This window comes from Stegodyphus dumicola, chromosome 7, assembly GCF_044657685.1.
Source record: "Stegodyphus dumicola isolate Sdum_Otavi_A_Nest chromosome 7, ASM4465768v1".
Lineage (NCBI taxonomy): Eukaryota > Metazoa > Arthropoda > Arachnida > Araneae > Eresidae > Stegodyphus > Stegodyphus dumicola.
The window spans coordinates 139,900,856-139,914,585 of NC_140774.1; the positions used below are offsets into that span (position 1 = coordinate 139,900,856).

Below are 13,730 nucleotides of genomic sequence, written 5' to 3' on the forward strand. Positions count from 1 at the left end.
GATGGTGATATAAAACTTCCCATTATTCTATTATTCAGGAGAGGGATGGCGATCCCCAGCAATAGATGTGTGCTGAATGGAGTGATGGTTTATTTTTTTTCTGTCTTCGCCAATTTCATTGTGACTAAGTAATGATCTGTTAAATTAATATACATATAAACTAAGCGATAAGAAATTTTAAGTAATGACTTAATTATTTTAAGGTGTATGTAAATGAGGGATTATACAATTTGTTTCATCATCTAAATTTGTGAACTATGGAATGTAAAAGAAATGTTACAATAAGATTAATAGGAATAAGTGAGTATGAGTATATGAGTGTATGCTATTTATCGAAGTGAAATATATGTGTTTAAATACATCTTAAGAAACATCTTACATTTGTAGAGTAAATGATCAGTAAACCAATTAACTTGAATGTTTATTAAATCTAGAATATCAATTAGTGTATTTAATGATTTAATGTTGTACGTGTTATTTTATTTATTTTAATGGTTGGTCTGTCCAGTATTCGAAATATTGGATTCCAATAATATTCCATTGAGTCTATGGCTTTTAAAAAGCATGGAGATAGATTGCTCACTGTAGATATTGTTAATATTTTAATGTGAGTTTAAAAAGGTTTTCACAACGCAACCTTACTAAGTTCTACTTTGTTATTATTTGATAAATTTTGTTAAATTGTTTTGACTTAAAGGTGCCCAAAAAGTATTTTAACTCTTTGAATTTATTATTTATGGAGAACTGATTGATTGTTGTATGGATATTCCTTCTCTGGTGTTTGTGTGTGTGTGTGAGTATGGCAAAGCCTCGAGGGCTATCTGCCTAAGAGAAGGGATGCCTTCGTGGAGGACTTTCTAAGGGAAACTGGCTCGTATACACGTTACACATGGGGAAAACCACGAAAACGCCCATGCAGCCAGCCCGTTCGCGGGATTCGAACCTCGAACCGAACTACCAATGTTCAGCGACTTTACCGCTCGGCCGCTGGTGGGCCCCTGGTGTTTGTGAGTTTTAAATTAGTGGAATTGAATAATGTTGCTGGCTCTAGAGTAATTTATGGAATTGACTGAGTATTTAGTTTATATGTTTTGAAGTAATGGTTTTTCTATTGAGAGGTAGCATCCTGATTACCCAAGCACCATCGAAGATTTATTCCTCTTTATTTTCAGGATATTGCTTTATGAAGTATGAATTTGAATTTTCATTGAATTAATTGGTTTTAAGGATACATTTATGAATTTAATTTGGGTAGATCGATGGTGCAGCTCCTCTACACAGTATCAGCGTTTTCAGTTTAATTTTTAGTCAAGTACTTTATTCTATTTCTATTTTTGTTTGGCACTAATGACAGAAAGTTAAGCCAGGCACTTTAAATCTTTCAACATTATATTAAATAGTTTCTCTATTTAACACGCGCAAGGACTTTTGCGAACAATATAAATTTGTGAAGAATATGAGGCTTTTCAGACCAAGAAACAGGAAACAAAATGAGTTGTATCTTCTCCAGAAATCGTAAAACGGTTTTCCATAACAAAGGTTTTCTGTAGCTGCATATTCTAGCTATTATACGGCAAGAACATATTCGTAAAGAGTGCCAAAATTATTTACATATTTATTCATTATAAAATAAGTATTTTTTATCCCGTAGCTAGACTTTTCGTCTCCCGGGCGGTCCATCTGTCACCCCTCTCAATGAATTAAAAAGTCAAATCTATAAATAATTAAAATGATATATGAAATAAATAAACATTCTCAATTAATTTTTGAATAAAACTTAAATTTCGTAATTTAAAAATGCTACTTTGCTAGTTTTTCTGTTAGCAAAATTTTCGATGGCATTCTAAAATTTGCCTCATTATTTCAGTTGCTCTTAAGCACAATGCTGCATTCTTCCTGGGTTGTTGGGAGCCTGCTAATAATTACATTAACTGTAACATGATATGGGAGAACAATAATATCTAAAATATAGAACTAGGTACATAATAATAAGGGAATGATGCACATAAGAAGAAGACGACGGAATATATATTTGATTTCCGAAACCTTAATATATAAAACAATACCGGCCGCATGGACATGGTTTCCCCCATGTGTAACGTGTATACGAGCCACTTTACCTTTGAAAGTCCTCCAGGGAGGCATCCCGTGCCTTAGGTAGATAGCCCTCCAGGCTTTGCCGTAATCACATAAACCAACTAAAACAAGCCAAACCTTAATCGTATAAAAAATTAATCAATGTAAATAGAAATGTTATAAATACAAATCATATTTTTTGAATGGCCGTGAGCTTAAGTTAATAGTTATTAGCCTTACGCCACTACAAGGGTCGGAAGTGGTGGCCACCTATTAGGTAAACTATTAGGTATAACCGCCTATTAGGTGTTCATTATGGAAACACCTAATAGGCGGTCACCGTTGCCTCCTATGAAGGGACGAAAAGTCACAATCAGATTTTCTTCTGGGATTCGAACCAAGGCTTTCGAACCAGGGTTCGAACGCGTCAGCGTAACTAACCACTATACGGGCTGGCTCACATGAAAGTATGTACCAAATGTAGAGTATGCACTGTATGTAAATAATTCAATGCGAATCTCTAATGAAGTAATGTATGCTCCTAATGTAGAGTATTCGTCTAATCATCGTATGTCTCTATTGTAACCATGAATCCTTCCAGTATCGTATAACTGTCACAGCACAAGATCGAAATGCATAAATTCGTACAATGTACCAAATGTAGTGTATGCATCGTAACATATGTAAATAATGTAATGCAAGTCTCTAATGAAGTAATGTATGTTCCTAATGTATTTATCCAATGTATTGTATGTCTCTAATGTAACCATGAACCCTTCCAGAATTGTATAACTGTAATTATCCCAGATCGAAATGTATAACATCCGTACAATGCACCAATGTAGTGTATGCAACGAAACATGTAAATCATGCAACAGACGCCTCTAATGAAAGTATGTACATTTTGTTTTATGGGTATTGAGCATATTTCCGCATAGCCCTTCTGCTTTAAGTACACCTTACTATGTCTCAAATGTTTCTTATGTGTGCAATATTTGCATTTATGTGCTCTTTGTGTTTCCGTTTGTATTCTATGTGTCATGTTACGTATTCCCTTGTGTGTTTTTATGTTTTATGTTACGTAATTATGAGTGTGTTTTTATGTCTTTATGTTACGTAATTATGAGTGTGTTTAATTTTGTATATCTATGTGTTTCAGCTTATATGTGTATTTTAGAGTTTTAATGCTATCCTTTATATTCTTTTTAAGTTATTTTGTTTTATAAACAACGTCCTATGTAAAATCTACTTGACATCTAGCCGCTGTATGGCCATGTAAACTCCCGGTGCAGCCTCACGGGGCTCCAGCGAGTTGTTTCTTCGAGATAGTGGAGGACGTGGGACATATGCCTGTTTACCTATGTTATACACCAGGAGTCCCCGTCGTCCGACACTTGTCACCTGCCTGCATTAACAAAATATTCAGCTGCAAGAATAAGAAAATTACGATATATGTTGCATTAAAATGAATATTTAAGAACTGGTCAATGGTATTTCTTTTTAGAGTTCTTCGTATCGCAATGAAATTCATAAATCAAATATTTCGCCTTTGAACATCAAGAATCTGGGTGTTTAGTTTTGTGTTTGCTTAATTTGTAACTATGGCCCTCATTTCCATCACTAATATTTAACACAAATAGAGTACACTCAGGTTTCCTCTCTAAAAATCTCTTAGTCATCTTATAAACTCCACTTGATTGCATTTTGTCACGCTCTAAAATTACGTACAACATATATTTTATTCTTAACATCGTGCAGCAAAGAAATCGAATTTGCATAATGCTTTTCGACCGCGAAATTAATTGCATTATCGTTACTTCAAGGATATCGTGACCAACTCAGGTTTCTATGGTGATGAAGTTATAAAATTCAAGTTGCCGTGCTAAGCATGACGTCTTTAGAATCAATTTTCCTGAAATCTTTAGCTAGCTTAGTTTCTGCTTCGCTACTTTTAATATTTTTTCTATTGTGTATTTTACAATAAAATTTTGTTATTGGGTTAAGGATAAACAACTATTTCTGCATCCAGTACACAATATATGGCAATAGAAATGCCTTTTATTGGTTAGAATAGTAAATTTTAATTTATATTAATTAAATGTGTTGCTAAGACACAATAACGATTTGTGCTATTAAGAGTAGCAGAAATTGCTTTTTAAATTGGAGAATTTATTGAGCAGTTACAGACTGATGAATTTCGAATGATACTATTGAACATTTTGCTGAATAGCAGCACTCTGAGAGCTGATTATGGGCTAGCCATGTAGAAAATTAAGATAAATTTATGTGTCAGGAAGTGACAGAACTTACCAAGACGAGCGGATGATATCTCAATGGGTACATAAAGTAACTTAATTTAGCATAACGTTAAAATATTTTAATGAGGTTCCGTCTGATAAGGAAGTCAAATTTTCAGTTGAACATAGTATACATGAAATGTACTTCAAATTGTATTGGTTAGTTAGGTTTTAGATACATTAGGTGATTTCGAAGCAGGGTAGATGAAAAATGAGCAAGCCTTTACCGGGACTCGAACCACGGGCCTCTCGAATACGTGCCGAGCGTGCTAACTACTACACTACGAAGGCGGAAGAAAATACATAAGGTTATTAAAACGAAAATAAATGTTTATATTATTAAAATGGGCTTTAGCTTTTATTGCTTTAAAACTCTATGTTTTATGAACAATTGCAGATCAGTTACGTTTGGAACATAAATTAAAAATTTTATGTTTTGCTGATGATAAGACTTTTAGAGTTGGGTATGCATAAGCTCGCACTGAAGATGAATCAAAAATTTTTAAATAGTAACACTTTTCAAGGCAGTCAATGATGTAAAGAAGGTGGCGTAACATAACGATCCAAGAGCTTAGGGAAGACTCCACTAAGGATACTTTCAACGTAAACATTGTTAGCTAAGGGAAAATTAAAGGCGCATTTTTAAGCATCATGTAATTATTAGTTCTGGTGTCATGACGAAAGTATTAACTTCCTAAATTCTAAGTTGAATGACGAAACTTCCTAAGGTATGATTCAAAATTTTTCAAGTGAGCAACATGCAAATCAACGTGCATATAGGAATACTTTAAATTAAAAAAGTCTCTCATGTGTGTTCATACAAATCTCGGAACTGTAAGATCTAATAATTTAAAAGTCTCTAGGTGCTTAGTTATCATAATCCATATGAGATCCGTACACTTTGATAAGACTTTTAGAGTTGGGTATGCATAAGCTCGCACTGAAGATGAATCAAAAATTTTTAAATAGTAACACTTTTCAAGGCAGTCAATGATGTAAAGAAGGTGGCGTAACATAACGATCCAAGAGCTTAGGGAAGACTCCACTAAGGATACTTTCAACGTAAACATTGTTAGCTAAGGGAAAATTAAAGGCGCATTTTTAAGCATCATGTAATTATTAGTTCTGGTGTCATGACGAAAGTATTAACTTCCTAAATTCTAAGTTGAATGACGAAACTTCCTAAGGTATGATTCAAAATTTTTCAAGTGAGCAACATGCAAATCAACGTGCATATAGGAATACTTTAAATTAAAAAAGTCTCTCGTGTGTGTTCATACAAATCTCGGAACTGTAAGATCTAATAATTTAAAAGTCTCTAGGTGCTTAGTTATCATAATCCATATGAGATCCGTACACTTTGTTGAAAAATAATCATTTTTATAAATTTTAAATCAAATTTTATGAACTTTACTGATACCGAGAATAACTAATTTCCTATTATGCAGCCCTGAACGTGCAGAATAGAATCCCATTAAACATTGTATATAGCAAGAAGTTATATATGTTAAAATTGTCGGTTTTCTGTAATAGGCTAATTTTTAAATATTTATAAGATTGCATAAAATTTATTGTCTATATAATTTCATAATTTATTTTGAAGAATAAATGAAATGCAGTCGGATTTACTTCCATTCGTTATTTATTTTTGTCGATACACAATGTGAAATATATACTAATAATGTTCTTAAAATTTTTTTTTAATTCCAAAACGATTCTGAAATTTGATACAAAATCGAGAGTGCGAACTGATTTCTGGGAAGACAATGAGATAGACAGTGATTCCAATGAAAAGAACTGAATTCGTTTTCGTAAACTTTCAGCTTAAAAGGTAAAAAGTAAATTATCTACGCTATAGAAAGTTACATAGGGCAAGTGAAAATTTCTGTTAAACCATATATTATATACTGAATTCCAATCACAGATAAAACAATAAATATAATTATTAATGTTATGATGGATAAATTCGGAAGATAAATTGACAGCCGCTGTGTTATGAAGGGACGGAAATAACGTTTAAAGGAGTATTAAAAAATTTTTACTTTTCTAGAATGCAGTTTTTGAGGTGATAACATATTTAATATACGAAACCAATAATTGCATTCTACCAAATTCAGGAATGATCTTATTATTTATTTACCATATAGCTATAAATTTTAAAAGTTGAAAGTGATATATAAACCTATTCTATCTGTGATGATAAAAAATTATTTATCAGAGATAATCATACCTATCAATCTTGGCAACAATTCCGTAAATTCTTCGCAAATTTCAGTTTTTATCTGAAGACCTTTATTTTGTGCATTAAAAGACTAACATTTATTTTCATATACTTATTTAAACGCAAAGGATACGCAAATAATTCAATGAATAAAAATTTTCATGCTTTGCATCTGTTAAGCCTGATAAGAAATTGAAAAATAGTACATTAGAAAACAGAAAATACCTTTCTATTCCGAAAAGGAAATAAAGCATACGATTTTTTTATTCTTAAGAATGCTATCTTTTGTTAAAGAATATTTGTAATATTCTCTTTCTTTTTACCGTTTTCTACATGAACCTAAAATTTTGAAGAGTGAAACAACTGGTAAAGAATCCTGAAAAAGAAAATTTAAAAAAAAGTTTTTATATTGTAAAATAAGTTTTTAATTAAAGCTAATAAAATGGACTAATGTAGAAAAACGATTTATCGTGAATTTTTAGGGGAAAAAAGATTAAATAATTCTCCTTACGAAATTCAATTACAATTCTATATCACGGATAATAAAGCTTTCGCAACTAAATAATGATATCTAATAATCGAATTTATTTGTCAAAAAGATAAGCCATTAACTTTTGTTAGTTTATTAGAGCACCTCATACTGTTATTTTTCGTAATATAATTGGTAAATGAATTTTATAAAGAGTATTATTTAATCCCTTGTTTCCATTTAACTGTAATAAAATATTTTTATACTTTAGTTATTTTATGAGATTTACGAACGGATCCTAGTAAATATTTAACTTATTTTATAAACAAATTTTATTGTATTTTAAATTTCATTCTTTTATTTTCAATGACATGTTATGGTTCACGTTATTCCAATTGAAAGATCATTTTTCAACAAGAATAATCACTCTTCCAACAATTATGCTACGTCAAATAATCCAAACAAATCCAATGATTTCCAGTGACATCTTTCCGCTCTATCCGATGAGAAAACAGTAAAATTCTGAGAGCCGTATCGAAAGAAGTTACGTACAAAAAAATCATTTCAACAATAATTTTTTTTTAAAATTCGAGTTTTTTGGGTAAAAAAGCTTCACCGTATTATATTATTATTATAAAAAGAAAGAGAGAAAAGGTAAAGAAATAGTATCAGGATTTAGGGAGGCAATAGTGCAATTTTATCTTCTGATTAAACATCTGCAGTATATTTTTTAAACTGTGTAAGAAATCGTTCGATTAATATATTTTTGTGAATCTTCTCTTCAGAAAAAGAAAAGAATTTGTATTGTAATCTGTGGAAACTTTAAAACTTTTAAAATTGATACATTTCTGGACTTGACCTTCGAGTTTTAGGATTAAAACGTTATAATAGATTTTCTGGAAAAATATCACAGACGTCAAATAAACGAAAAATCCAGTGAGTTTCGAAAATTCGCCAAAACCTCAAGTATTATGCTAACCATTTCCTACAACTTTCATTTAAAAGGTTTATTTCAGCTCTATCGGGTGCTTTAGACCTAAAAATTCTGAGGTTTTTCATCTTGTTCGTTAAGCAAAGGTATATGCAAAAAAAAGTTTTATAATTCAATTCAAAAAATGTTTTAACAGAACTTAATAAGAATTGTTTACCATACTGTATTGTCATCTACATGCAGTGTCTGTGTAAAATCTGAATCGATAGCTTACTAGGAAGTAATTAAAAATATTTTGAACCATAGTGCAAACATCATGAGATACCTAAATAAAAGCTTATAATAACTTCCAGCTGTTATGGGTCCAACTAACTCAGTGATGTCAGTTACTATAAAAAATTATATCTTACGTTTTTTCTGTGCAATGAATTATACACACATAAAATTAAAAAACTAACTTTATTATTTGCGAGAGCTTAAATTAAAATATGCAAACATAAAATTTACCAGCAAACCTGGATTTGGGCTTCGTTTTAAAGCAAAGCACTCTATCAAAATGAATATTATTTCAGCAAATTAAATATAACTCGACTGGAAAACGACTGCCTGTACCACGACAGAATTTCGAACACACACTTAATAATAAACAAGTTCTAACATAACATTAACAAAACTAATTAGTTAAATAATTAAATCCAAAATATTAACAAAAAAAAAAAACAATCAGCAACATCAAAATTTCTTTTCTTTAATCGGCAACTCAGAGGAAAGCACACTTCATTCGTAAATCTCTAAACTTCATAATAAAATTGCTTGAAATTTAAATTCGCATAAACTGTAGAATGAAGGAACCTCGTGACAAATAGAGGGAGAAAAAAAGGGAACAAATTTTAAAAATAAGGAAAAAAAAAAAGTGGCATTTTAACATCGCGCCAAAGGATTTATTAAAATTTTTATGCCCTCTCTGAGCATCCCAGGATACCAATCTACTCTTTGATTCATTATTGCTAACACAATTTTTTTTGTCTTTCTAGCTTTATTATTATTATTGTAGCATCGATTTATTCGTACTTAAGGCACATAAAATTCAAGAGCAATATCTCAAGATATATAAGAACAGCATATACTTAGAATTTCTGATAGAGCGTTAGGGATTGCCATACTTTTTTCTATTCGCTATAATATTTCTGTAAAAACTAACCCCACTCGTAGCCAGCAGCCTAAAATATTAATCTTAAAAATAAAAAATATGTAATTATTTTAATGAGGCCAATTGTCATTTCATAAAAATATTTAATTAATATTTTTAATTATAGTGCTCATGATTTAAATGCATTTTTATTAAAAACTTTATCAGACTAAATAGTAGAAAAAACACTTTTAAGAACTTCGTTTATTGCTTTTCAATAACATAGCAAAAAGATCAAATCTGAAAGTTAAATATCTTATGTGACAAGACGGTGCATGGTCATAATAAACGTTCTATTTGAGTCAATGTTCACACACTGTTTTCAAATAGCTAAATTTATGGGTGAAATCTGAAAAATAAATATCGTGCATCTTGCCGATTAGAGGAAGCCTGGCGGGATGAAGATAAAAATGTTTCAATTCGAAAATTGTTGCCACTTATTACTTTTAAATCGGTGAGACTTTTAAACAAAAATCTGATGCGTACACCACATGACTTCCTTGTACGGAATATTGAATTAAGCAAACAACCACAAAAAAAGAGACAGTTTTTCACAGACGATTCAGTATTTCTCATTAAATTAATTCAGTTCTCACTTCCCAACAAGACAAAAATACGTAAATATTCAAAATATCTATATTAAATATTACGAATAATTCTTAAACATTTATTTCCATGAATAAATTCCAAAATGGATTAAGCATGATTTAATTAACAATAATAAAAGAAGGCGTTATCTTTATCTTTTTTGTTGCGAAGCTTAGTTTCTCTAGATTGGCAACAAATCCGCTATACTGCTAAGTTTCAAATGTAAACAAGCATGGCCGCGATGGTAAAAATTATTATTCTTAGTCGCACTTAAACAAATTTTTAATTGTTGATAATTCTACAAATATTGCATGCATATTTACTAAAGGCAAAAAGAAACTTAACAGGAATATAATAACATAAATAAAGCAAAAATCCATAAAGCAAAAAATGCACAATTTACAAACATATAAGAATTAAGAAACTGTGTGTGTATTTAATTATGGCACAGCACACTAGGGCTATCTGCCTAAGGGGAGGGATGCCTTCGTGGAATTCTTTCTAAGGGAAACTGGCTCGTATACACGTTACACATGGGGAAAACCACGAAAACGCCCATGCAGCCAGCCCGTTCGCGGGATTCGAACCTCAGACCGAACTACCAGTGTTCAGCGACTTTACCGCTCGGCCGCTGGTGGGCCCTAATAAAGAAACTGAGATCACTGAACCGAGTAACAGAGTGGCTATATATATACATATATTTATATACTTCGGATTCGACCGATTGCAACTTAAATAGGAGGTGCACATTATTCATGTTATAGCAGGCCTACATGCAAAATTTCAACGTTCTGAGGCTACTCGTTTTGGAGTTATACGAGATACGTACGTACGTATGCACAGACGCCAAGAAAAATTCTTATCAGAATTCATTTTAAACCAGTTTAATATTTTTCTTGGGGGAAAAGAATCCTTTATTCTGTCCTTACGTACGGATGTCTTGCAAAAACATAGTTAAATTGCATTCGATAGCGGTGAAAATGGATATTTTCGTTGAAATATGATGCCTGAAATTTTTTCGCGCAATACTTCCTTATCACTTCGTACAAGGAAGCAAAAATTCGTTTAAAAATATAAAATAAATCAAAATTCAGGCTTCAAGATGTTCGGGTGGTGGATTACGATTGTTAAATGTTCTATGGTTCTAGTTGCCGTCGTTTTCCTGATATATCCGACGAACATGCATACATACATACAGATCCCTACTTATTTCATTTTTATTTCCTTGTACAATTAAATAAAAAGGAAGTATAGTAATCGCGAAAAATTTCAGGAATCATATTTCAACAAAAATATCCATTTTCACCGCTAACGAATGCAATTTAACGCAGTTTTTGCATGCCATCTGTACGTTAGGACACAATAAAGGACTCTTTACCCCCAAAAAAATTACATAACTGATTTAAAATGAATCCTGAAGAGAATTTTTCGTGTCGTCTACGTCTGTGCGTACGTACGTACGTATCTCGCATAACTGAAAAAGTAGCCTCAGAACGTTGAAATTTTGTATATAGGACTGCTATAACTTGTAGTTGTGCACCTCGTATTGGTTGCAATCGGCTACACCAAAAGCATATATGGATTTTTTGCTTTAAAAATGATTGACATATATTGTTCTCATCTTCCGGTTAAGGTTTTTATGCCTTTAGTAAATTTGCATGTAATATTTGTAGAACTATCAACAATTTAAATGTTGTTTAAGTGCGTCTAAGCCTAATTATTTTCCCACAGCGGCCATGTTTGTTTTCATTTGAAACTTAGCAGAATCGCCGATTTGTTGCCAATCTAGAGAAATTAAGTTTCGCAAGAACAAAGATAACGCCTTCTTTTATTATTGCGAATTAAATCATGCTTAATCCATTCTGGAAATTATTCGAAGAAATAAGTGTTTCAGATTTACTTCGCAATTTTTAATACCGATATTTTGAGCTTTTATGCATTTTAGTCTTGTAGCAAAGTGATGATTGAATTAATTGAATGAGAAAAACTGTTTTTCTTTCTTTTTGTTTGTTTAATTTCTTTTACACCTTGTTTTATTATAATATATGAATAGAACATGCAGCAGCGATTATTCGTCAAGTAATTATTATTTATAATTATTAACGATTATTCGTCAATCTGAGTTATAATATACACGCTTAGCATCTCTACTAAAAGAATTTCGTAGTTACAAGGTATAAGATCTATACTACTCCATGCTTCTCTAGCGTGGGAGGCTACTGCGCGTACGAACAGATTGAAAATTCAAAGAATACAAATTAAAGCCTTGAGAATCATAGCCAATGCTCCCTGGTTCGTAAGAATCTCCACTCTGCACCTACAGACTCAGAAGTTCTAAAATTCTCCCATAAATTCTTCCTCAATTGTGATCCACACAACACGGAAATTATTAAGAAATTAGGCAATTATGACTACGTCATAGAGCAAAAGCATAAAAGATCTCACACTATCCATCACAATTCTAAATGGTATTCCTTGCATATATTATCTAATATTTTTTCATTTATTTCATTTAAACAAATTTTATATTTTATTTATATTTAACTATACCTTACAAAGACGATTTTTGTACCTGATATAGCGGGTTTTGTGAATTGTATTTGTATATATTGTATTATATTCCGTATGCGACAGCTCTATGGCGTAGTAGATAGGGCAGACAATATGAAACTTTCCATGACGGGTTCGAGTCCCGACATAATTGTTTACGCACATATACCTGTACAAAATAGTTTCTCTTTTTTGCAACTTATTTTTAGGCTCTTCACTATTTATGCCAAATAGAACTTGTCTCAAGAAACTATCTCAAGAAAAATCTACTTCTTCAAAGTTATGCCATAGATATGCCATTGCTTTTGCTTTATCACAAGACACCAGATGGCGCCACATGAACGTCATTCCAAAGATATGCCATTACTGAAGATTCTACTCAAGTCAACAGATGGCGTTACAAAGGTGACGTATTTCTTTCTCTTATGAGAGAAACTCTCTTACTCTTATTCTTTCTCTTATCCGCACCCAGTGCTTTAAGACTTCCCGCTAGTTTGGATTTTTTTTCTCATCTTTATGCCATTAGGAAGTTAAGAAATATAGACTTGTAAAGTTCTCAACAGGCGGCATGTCTTTTACACGAATGATGATCTGCAATCTATGCTATAATATGAATGAAATGTAACGCTGTTAAGTGAACCTAGCCCCAGAGTTTCGCTATGGTAAACAAATATTGTGAATTTTAAAGAGTGCGTTTATTCTATCATAGTTAATGCGCTATCGACGAAGTAGATTTAATTCAATCCAATAAGTTTAAATGAAAAGCAAGAAAAAATGCATATAATTTAATATTCCGTACATGGAAGTAATATGGTGTACACATCAGATTTTTTAAAAAATAATACGTCACCATAACATTTGATGGCAACTATTTGAAAAGTGATTCGGACAATAAAGTGATACCAAAAAGTGCGTTTTAGACTAATAACACTTTCGTTGTAAATAACATTTCGTTTGTAAAATTTAAATAAATAAAAAAAAAAAAATCTGAAATGTTTCAGATTTTAAATTACGTCCAAAGGGGCGTTTTTTAACATTTTGTGTGTTACCTTTCTTTATTAAATATCATGTTCCTCGCACTTCAACCATAAGATCCAGTGCAACAGCAATATCGCAAAATAGTTTTAAAACGAGCATATATTTAGAATTTCCGATACAGAGACTCACGCGCTGGAGATAAAAATGTTTTTTCTGCACAACGTTGCCATTGCTCGCTTTGAAATCCTTGAGTTTGTTAATCAAAAATTCGTCAAAGTTTTAAAAAATAGGAAATCGATCATAAAACAAATTTCAAATTTCAAATTTGGTCTTCCACATGCTCATATTCGTTGGAGGATTACGTTATTCAAAATTCGATGACTCTATGCACCGTTGTTTTATCACAATACGAGAAATATACATACATTCAT

General features: G+C 31.6%; 1 protein-coding gene and 1 long non-coding RNA gene across 3 annotated transcripts in view; one reads left to right on the plus strand and one right to left on the minus strand.

Annotated features, from left to right (window-relative positions):
- Positions 1 to 13,730, minus strand: part of LOC118194950 (RYamide receptor-like) — a 474,599-nt gene that overhangs the window by 317,294 nt on the left and 143,575 nt on the right. The gene's annotated exons all lie outside the window — the stretch shown is intronic.
- LOC118194951 (uncharacterized) overlaps positions 11,718 to 13,730 on the plus strand; it is a 97,169-nt gene continuing 95,156 nt past the window's right edge. The window contains exon 1 of the long non-coding RNA XR_004759179.2: positions 11,718 to 12,726. This is a non-coding gene — a long non-coding RNA (uncharacterized LOC118194951). The remainder of the gene's footprint in view (positions 12,727 to 13,730) is intronic.